Source organism: Oryctolagus cuniculus, chromosome 8 (genome assembly GCF_964237555.1).
Source record: "Oryctolagus cuniculus chromosome 8, mOryCun1.1, whole genome shotgun sequence".
NCBI classification, from domain to species: Eukaryota; Metazoa; Chordata; class Mammalia; order Lagomorpha; family Leporidae; genus Oryctolagus; species Oryctolagus cuniculus.
This window is the reverse complement of record NC_091439.1, coordinates 2282956-2292593: the sequence shown is the minus strand read 5'-3', so window position 1 is coordinate 2292593 and position 9638 is coordinate 2282956. Positions and strand designations below refer to the sequence as shown.

The 9638-nt window shown below is 52.8% G+C and overlaps 1 long non-coding RNA gene across 8 annotated transcripts; it reads right to left on the bottom strand.

The window, feature by feature from the left end:
• Window positions 1-561: 561 nt before the first annotated feature.
• On the bottom strand, window positions 562-9427 carry LOC103350659 (uncharacterized). Of its 8 annotated transcripts, none has more exons than XR_518590.3 (5): window positions 9101-9427; window positions 2546-9013; window positions 1968-2288; window positions 1717-1865; window positions 562-951 (listed from the first exon to the last, which is right to left on the bottom strand). It is a non-coding gene; the product is annotated as an uncharacterized lncRNA (long non-coding RNA). The 8 variants fall into 8 exon arrangements; XR_007909320.2 differs by having other exon boundaries at window positions 1717-1974; window positions 2207-2288; XR_011378002.1 differs by having other exon boundaries at window positions 1968-2683; window positions 3157-9013.
• Between the last annotated feature and the right edge of the window lie 211 nt (window positions 9428-9638).

Genomic DNA, 9638 nt, shown 5'->3' with positions numbered 1-9638 from the left:
CAGCGCTCAACCATGCATGCCCATGGGATAAGCCAAAGACTCGCTCTTGCCCTTAGATAGAGTTAAATAAACAAGAGCTACTCTAAAGACAGCTCTCAGCATGGTTAAATCATGGCAAAGGCACACAGGAAGGGCTGCGCCAGCTCCTAACTGGTCTGGTTGGAGTCTGAGAGCTGTAGGCTGGTCTCCTGTGGATTCGCGTCCGTGTGCACGCTGATTCTGAAAAGCTGCCTTCCATAATACTTTGGCTGGATATTTGCTAAGGTTCTCACTCCCATCCTATGCACATGTTTGCCACATAAAATGATGGAAATGAGGGCTGGCCAGCTGTAACTTTGTTTTAAAAATATTTATTTGTAAGGCCGAGAGAGAGAGAGAGAGAGAGAGAGAGAGAGAGAGATCGGTCTTCCTTCTGCTGGTTCACTTCCTAAATGGCCACAACAGCCAGGGCTGGGCCAGGCCAAAGACAGCAACCAGGAACTCCATCTGGGTCTCCCACGTGGGTGCAGGGGCCCAAGGACTTGGGCTTTCCCAGGCCATAGCAGAGAGCTGGAGCAGAAGTGGGGCAGCAGGGACTCTAACTGGAGCTCATAGGGGAGGCTGGTGTTGCAGGCTGTGGCTCACCCTGCTGCTACTCACAACGTCCACACTGCCAGCCATGACTTTTTATGCAGGTCTTGTGTTCATTTTAAAGATGTGCATCCCGCTGCACGTGGCCAGGCGGTACTGAAGGAGCTGGGGTTGGTGTGGTCCTTTCTCTTCCACTCGCTGTCCCCTTCCTTCTTCCGACAACAGCATGGTGTGGCCGCAACAACCCAGCTTTGGAGAGGGCTGGGCCTGGAGCTCGTCCCTTCTCTGTGGGGCTCCAGCTCAGCGCTGTGGGGTGCTCTGTCTACTCGCTTGTGTGCCTCTACTCTCCAGTCTTTGAAACGGAGAGAACGATTCCTGTTTCTGAAAGTATCCGAGACGACATGACTGTTAGGTGTGGACTGTGTCTCCCTCAAAAAGTCTCTGTTGAGGTCCTGCCTCTCAGAGCCTCAACATGAGCCTGCGCTCAGAGGTAGCCTTGTTACAAAGGCGAGGAATTAAAATGAGGCCAGCAGGGCGGACCCTAATCCACTGCAGCTGGAGCCATGAGGACGCTGATCCACACGGATGCGTGACACACGAGGAAGACAGCCAGTGGCCAGCCAAGGAGAGAGGTCCCAGAAAGAACCAACCCTGTGGACGCTGAGCTCAAACATGCAGCCTTGGGTACAGAAGGGAGCAGTGTCTGTGCGGTCAGGACCCTGGCCATGTGCAGGGTGGATACCATAGCTGGGCCTCCTGTTGTAGACTCACAAGGGATGCTCGCCGGGTACAGCCGACACCTGTCCTGCTCTCACTCCGATCTCTGTGTACGTCCCCACTCCTCGCCCCTCCTCCTCTCCCTCCCTCTCCCTCTCCTCCACTTCTCATCCAGCCCTCTCATCACTCAGCAACAGGGGACCCATCTCTGTCTTGCCCATTCAGGAGACCAAGAAAGATGGGGGCATTCTGGGGGAGGGGACTGGCTAGGGGGTTACAGAAGAGGGACAGTTAGGGAAGGCTGAGCTGCATCTGAGACAGAGCACCATTTTCAGAATGACGGAATAGACCGGGATAGGGCTTGGGGGCCAGCTGGGCTTTGGCGCGCACTGCCAAGCCGTGAGCACGTGGGGAGGTGCCTTGTCTTACCACGGGTCTCATCTCATCCAAAGATGTGCAGAGGGCAGGGCTGGCAGGAGGCAGTCCCTGGGCACCTGGGCCGAGCCCGCAGCTCCTCCCCTCCCCGTGTGGTTAGAGCAGTCTCTGGCAGTTGACTTCTTTCCAGAAAACACACTTCCCTCCACGAGAAAAATGAGTGTAATCAGAATGGCTGGCAAAGCGGTGTGCGATTTCCTGGCTGAGGGGTTCTGTGTAAACCCAGGGCACTGCTGTTTTCATACCTGGCTGCTGGGCCGGGAGAGAAGCGAAATAGGAAAGCAAAGCTCGAATGCTTTCTTGGCAGCTGGCCCCCAGCCTCTCCATCACCCTCTGATGCTGGGAAAACACTCAGACGGCGGCAGCCTTGGGAACATGGGGAGCGAGGGCCGGGCGGGCCCGGGGGAGGCAAGGGTGCAGGCAGCACGCAGCTGGGCAGGAATTGGAGGTCGGCAGGGAACGCGTCCACACCACAGGGGAGCACCTGGCAGAGTGCCTGGAAGCTCCAGGGCTCTGTGGCTTCACCTTTCCGACGAGCCATTCGGATCCTCCTGTCGCTCCTGGAACTGGTGATCGAATGTGCAGAATTCCTTGTTAGCAAGTGCACGGGGAGTACAGGTCAGGGGTCAAGGAGAGGGAGCGGGGGAGAGAAAGGAATTCTGTATTCCCGGTGTGAGGTTAGCAAAGGGCCGCCTTCCTGATGGAGGCCTCATTACCCAGCAGATGGCTTTAGTCAGAAAGTAATAACCGTTTCCCTTCCAGGGGCGCGGGCGCCACCGCGGCCAACAGCAGGGCGGGGATTAGGCTGGAAAGCAAAGCTGACCTTTCTAGGTAATACGCAGCCCAGGGCTTTCTTGGGGGAACAAGCGACTTCAGCGGCTGAGCAGCTGGCGATGCCTATGCAGAGCCCGCAAGGCGTCTGTCTGTGACCAAGCCCTTTCTTCCTTCTGGATTCTTCCCCCTGACAACAGTACTACAGCTTTGAGAGGGGGGGAGAATCCTAGTGGTGTCCCACGGCATCATGCAGAAGACCCTTTTCTGTTTCTCATTTCTCCAGTTGAGGCTGCTGGCTTGTGCCAGCCACCATGAGGAGGGGCCCGTGTCGGCTGCTCCATATGCAGATGGAAGGAGCCATAAACTCCAGTTTATAATGGGGACGACAGAGGAAGAGGTGCACCCTGAGCAAATACCAGGTGCAGCTGCCATGCGGGCACAGGTGCATGTGGGTTAGGGAGGCATGTGCCCAGGGTTCAGGTACATTCACGTGTATACACACACACACACACACACACACCCCACAGAGGCGATGGCTTCCAGGGAGTGCATTGTCTTGCAAAGGTAACTCATAGGGCTGCATCAACCCAAGGACACCCTTCCTCTGAGAAACCCACTCATTCGGGACCCAAGAAACCTTGAGAAGAACTGTAGAATTACCTGTTTGAATAGAAGACCCTGGAAGACCCCGAACAGCGCTCCAGGTCACCAGCTCCTGTCCGTCCTCTGATGCTGAGTGTTCACGGGACACTCCCTTGGCTGCTGTGGTGGCTTCAGGCCCCAGCGAGTGCTTGGGCACACCTGGCCCCCATCCCATCGAGCATACCAGGGCCAGCTCACACAGAACACACCTGCTCCAGGTCATGTTGAACATAACTGACCTCCAGCATATTGCGTATCCCTGGCTGCCATCGCATTGAGAAAAACTGGCTCTCCTCATAACGGTCCAGTTAACAGTGAGCATGTCTGAGCCCTGTACGTTGAGCATACGTGGTCTGTGTTACACTGAACGCATCTCATCCCTGGCATGTTGAACATACCTGATTCAAGTCACATGGAGCACACCTGCTTCCCATCGCATTGAGCATAGCAGGCTCCCATCGTGTTGAGCGTACCTGGTCCAGGTAATATTGGACATATGTGATCCCTACCACATACTGCACACCTGGTCCCCATCACACTGAGTGCACCTGCTCTCCATCACACTGAGCAAAAGCAGTCCCCGTCATACTGAACACACCTGCTCCAGGTCACGTGGACCACACCTGATCCCCTTGACACGGAGGACACCTAGTCCCATCATGTTGAACTCACCCCATCGAGGTCACCTTGAGCACACCAGGCTCTTGTCCTGGGCCCCATCACATTGATCATACCTTGGTCCCATCACGTCAAACATGCCAGGTCTAGGTCCTACTGAGCATGCCTGGTCCCTGTCACATCAAACATACCTGATTCATGTCATGTGGGCAGATCTGGTTCAGGACATGTGGAGTCCACCTGGTCGCCGTCACATTGGGAGTGACTGGTTCAGGTGACATTAAACTTACCTGTTACGGGTCACTTTGAACATCCTCGATTCTCATCCAGTTAGGGATAGCTGGGCCCCATTTGCTGGACATACCTGGTCCAGGTTGCATTGGGCATAGTTGTTATGCATCACCCTCATCAAATTCACAGACCTGCTGCCGGTCACACTGCATACACCCGGTCCCTACCAGATGGAACTACCTGGCCCAGTTCACACCGAGTGTACCTGGCTCCCATTGCAGTGAGCGTGCTGGTCCACAACACACTTGCTCCAGGTCACACCCAGCACAACAGGCTCCCATCACCTTAAATACATCTAGCAAAGCTAGCCCCATGCTATTGAGCATACCTGGTCACCACCACACTGAGCACATCTGGTCCACATCAGGCTGAAGCTAACTGGCCCGGGCAACGTGGAACATACCTGCTCCCCATCACATGGGACTTGCCTGGCCCAGGTCACATGGAGCATGCCTGGTCCAGGTCACATTGAACATGCAGGTCCCCTGATACCTCTGACACAGAGCATACCTGGTATCCATCACACCGAGCCTTCTTGCTTCTTGTCATATTAAACATACCTGGTTCAGGTCACACGGAACGTATCTGGTCCAGGTGTCATGTCACTGAGCACAGCTGGTCCTCCTCAGATTGCACTTACCATACAATGAACATGGCACACACCTGGGTCCCTCACACTGAAAAAACCTGGGCCCCATCACATGGAGCATATCTCTTCCAGGTCACATTGATCATACCACATCCCATCATCGGAATGAAAATACCTTATCTCCATCACATGACCAATACCCAGTACCCACTACATTGAACATACCTGGTTCCGGTCACACTGAGCGTGTCTGGTCCAGGTGTCATGTCACTGAGCACAGTAGGTCAACGTCACATAGAACTTACAAGGTCACCATTAAACGTAGACATCACTACCCCATCCCATCAAAGAAAGCAGGTCTGAGCAGTAAACGGAGCACACCTGGTCCCGCAGAGTTAACATGTCCAGTCCAAACCACACTGAGCTCACATGGTGCCCTCAGAGTTAACATGTCCAGGACACACCACACTGAGCTCACCTGAGGTAACATGTTCAGGACACGAAACTGAGCTCACATGTTGCCCTCAGAGATAACATGTCCAGGACACACCACACTCAGCTCACAGGGTCCCCTAAGAGATAACCAGTACAGGATACACCACACTGAGCTCACTAGGACCCTCCGAGTTAACACGTCCAGGCCTGGTCACACTGAGCTCACCTGGTCCTTCAGAGTTAACATCTCAGGACACAAAACACTGAGCTCACAAGTTCCCCTCTGATATAACATGTCCAGGACACAATACACTTAGTTCACATGTTCCACTCAGAGATAACATGTCCAGGAACAAAACACTGAGCTCACGTGGTCTCCTCAGAGATAACCTGTACAGGACACAGCACACTGAGCTCACTAGGACCCTCCGAGTTAACATGTCCAGGCCTGGCCACAGTAGGCTCACTTGTTCCCCTCAGAGTCAACATGTCTACGACAGGTCACACTGAGCTCAGCTGGTCCTTAGAGTTACCATGTCCAGGCCTGGTCACACTGAACTCACCTGATCCTTCAGAGTCAACATGTCCAGGACACACCACACTGACTCACCTGGTCCCCTCAGAGTTAACATGTCCAGGACACACCAACTGAGCACACGTGGTGCCTCAGAGTTACCAAGTCCAGAACACACCACATTGAGCAGAACTGATCCCCTCAGAGTTCACATGTCCAAACACAACACACTGAGCTCACCTTGTCCTTCAGAGTTAACATGTCAGGACACACAACACTGAGCTCACTTGGTCCCATCAGAGTTAACATGTCCAGGACACACCACACTGAGCTCATCTGGTCCCTCAGAGTTAACTTGCCAGGCCTGGTCACAATGAGATCACCTGGTCCCATAGAGTTAACATGTCCAGGACACAACACACTGATCTCACCTGGTCCTTCGAGTTAAAATGTCCAGGACACCACACTGAGCTCACCTGGTCCTTCAGAGTTAACATGTCCAGGACACAAAACACTGAGCTCACATGGTCCTCTCAGAGTTAACATGTCCAGGCCTAGGCACACTGAGCTCACCTGATCCCTCAGAGTTAACATGTCTTGACACACCACTCTGAGCTCACCTGTTCCCCTCAGAGTTAACGTGTCCAGGACACACCACACTGAGCTCAGCTACTTCCTCAGAGTTAACATTTCCAGGAAAAACTACATTGAGCAGAACTGTTCTCCTTAGAGTTAACATGTCAGGACACACCACACTGAGCTCATCTGGTCCTTCAGAGTTAACATGTCTAGGCCTGGTCACCCTGAGCTCACTTGGTCCCCTCAGAGTTAACATGTCCAGGCCTGGTCACAAGGAGCACACCTGGTCCCCTCAGAGTGAACATGTCCTGGACACACCACACTGAGCTCACCTGATCCCTCAGAATTAACATGTCCAGGCTATTTCACACTGAGCTCACCTGGTCCTGTTAGAGTTAACATGTCCAGGCATAGGCACACTGAGCTCACCTGGTCCCCTCAGAGATAACATGTCCAGTATATATCACAGTGAGCTCACCTGGTCCCCTCAGAGTTAACATGTCTTGACACACCACACTGAGCTCACCTGGTTCCTTCAGAGTTAACATGTCCAGGCCTGGTCACACTGAGCACACCTAGTCCCCTCCGAGTTAACATCTATAGGACACACCAACTGAGTTCACCTGGTCTTTCAGAGTTAACACCAGGCCTGGTCACACTGGGCTCACCTGTTCCCCTCAGAGTTAACATATACAGGACACACCAACTGACCTCACCTGGTCCCTCAGAGTTAACATGTCTTGACGCACCACACTGAGCTCCCCTGGTCCTTCAGAGTTAACATGTCCAGGCCTGGTCACACTGAGCACAGCTGGTCCCTCAGAGATAACATGTCTAGGACACACCACTCTGAGCTCACCTGGTCCCCTCAGAGTTAACATGTCCAGGCCTGTTCACACTGAGCACACCTGTTCCCCTCAGAGTTAACATATACAGGACACACCAACTGACCTCACCTGGTCCCTCAGAGTTAACATGTCTTGACACATCACACTGAGCACACCTGGTCCCCTCAGAGTTAACATGTCCTGGACACACCACACTAAGCTCACCTGGTCCTTCCCAGTTAACATGTCAGTCATTCCACACTGAACGCACTTGGTCCCTCAGAGTTAACATGTCCAGGACACACCACATTGAGCAGAACTGATCCCCTCAGAGTTCACATGTCCAGGACACACCACACTGAGCTCACCTGGTCCTTCAGAGTTAACATGTCCAGAACAAAAACAGAGCTCACATGGTCCCCTCAGAGTTAACATGTCCAGGCCTAGGCACACTGAGCTCACCTGGTCCCTCAGAGTTAACATGTCCAGGACACACCACTCTGAGCACACCTGGTCCCCTCAGAGTGAACATGTCAGGACACACCACACTGAGCTCATCTGGTCCTTCAGAGTTAACATGTCTAGGTCTGGTCACACTGAGCTCACTTGGTCCCCTCAGAGGTAACATGTCCAGGCCTGGTCACAAGGAGCACACCTGGTCCCCTCAGAGTGAACATGTCCCGGACACACCACATTGAGCTTACCTGGTTCCCTCAGAGCCAACATGTCCTGGACACACCACACTGAGCTCACCTTGTCCCTCAGAATTAACATGTCCAGGCCTGGTCACAATGAGCACACCTGGTCCCCTTAGAATTAACATGTCCAGGCCATCTCACTCTGAGCTCACCTGGTCCCTCAGAGTTAACATGTTCAGGACACACCACACTGAGCTCACCTGGTCCCCCAGAGTTAATATGTCCAGGCCTGGTCACAAGGAGCTCACCTGGTCCCCTCAGAGTTAACATGTCCCGGACACACCACACTGAGTTCACCTGGTCCCCTCAGAGTTAACATGTCCCGGACACACCACACTGAGTTCACCTGGTCCCCTCAGAGTTATCATGTCCAGGACACACCACACTGAGTTTCCCTGGTCCCCTCAGAGTCAACATGTACAGGACACACCACACTGAGCTCACCTGGTCCCCAGAGTTTACATGTCGAGGCTTGGTCACAAGAAGCACACCTGGTCCCCTCAGAATTAACATGTCCAGTCCATCTCACACTGAACTCACCTGATCCCTCAGAGTGAACTTGTCCCGGACACACCACACTGAGCTTACCTGGTCCCCTCAGAACCAATATGTCCTGGACACACCACACTGAGCTCACCTGATCCCTCAGAATTAACATGTCCAGGCTATTTCACACTGAGCTCACCTGGTCCTGTTAGAGTTGACATGTCCAGGCATAGGCACACTGAGCTCACCTGGTCCCCTCAGAGATAACATGTCCAGTGTACACCACACTGAGCTCACCTGGTCCCTCAGAGTTAACATTTCCAGGCTAGGTCACACAGACCACACTTGGTCCCCTCAGAGTCAACATGTCCAGGACACACCACACTGAACTCACCTGGTCCCTCAGAGTTTACATGTCCAGGTCAGGTCACACTGACCACACCTGATGTCCTTGACATTGAGTATTCCTGGTGCAGATCACAATGATTGTATTTGGCCTCCATCATATTGAGTAAACTTGGTGCATATCACATTGATTATACTTGGTCCAGGTCACATGGTGCTCACCTGGTTGCTATTAGTTGAGTGTATGTCATCCAGGTCCCGTTGATCATAACTCATCCCATCATCGGAATGAAAATACCTTATCCCCATCATATCAACAATACCCAGTCCCCATTACATTGAACATACCTGGTTCAGGTCACATTGAGCCTACCTGATCATTGAGACAGCGTCATCATAGCCTTAGCAACGAGAGGAAATCAGTCTCTACCTGTTACTGTTTGTCCTCTCTTCAGAGACGCCATTCTCTGTTGTCAAGTTGGTTCCTCTTGTCCTGAAAATTTAGAACATGCTGTCTTGTGCAGGGTCAGATATAGTTTAGATGACACGGCAGCAGCGTACTCGCATCCAGGTGAGTTACCTGCGGAGCTGGACTGTGCTGTATGTGGGGCTCAGACGCAGTGCCTCAGGTACCACCTGTCAACTACAAAGTCTTCTCTGCTCTCCCAAGGTCATAACCCACCTTCAATTAGATCTACCCGCCTGTGGCTTGCACTGGCATGCCGGTGTCTCCTCTGCAAGTAGATGGGAGAACTCGGGTTCTCTTCACTCCCTCCCTATTTGCTGGATTTGTTAGTAGGAAAAATCACCCTTTTAGACACTATCACTAAAAATATACTTTGTGATCTCCAAGAGACACCCAGGCTGTGCGGCGTTGCCTCTGCTCATCCAATCTGACCTTGGAATGTTTGATTATGATGCAACACTGCTCTGACCTCGGTAGGGTCGAGGGAGGTGGGGGGCGGGGAGGGGCAATAGTGTCCTGTAGCTGCAGTGCAGCATATGCTGGGCTCAAACCAAGATGCCCTATAGCACAGTTGCAATCAGACTGAACATTTATACACGACTTGGCTACAAGGTGCAGGAAAACAGAAAGTGAAGGAGCACCCAAAGCACTT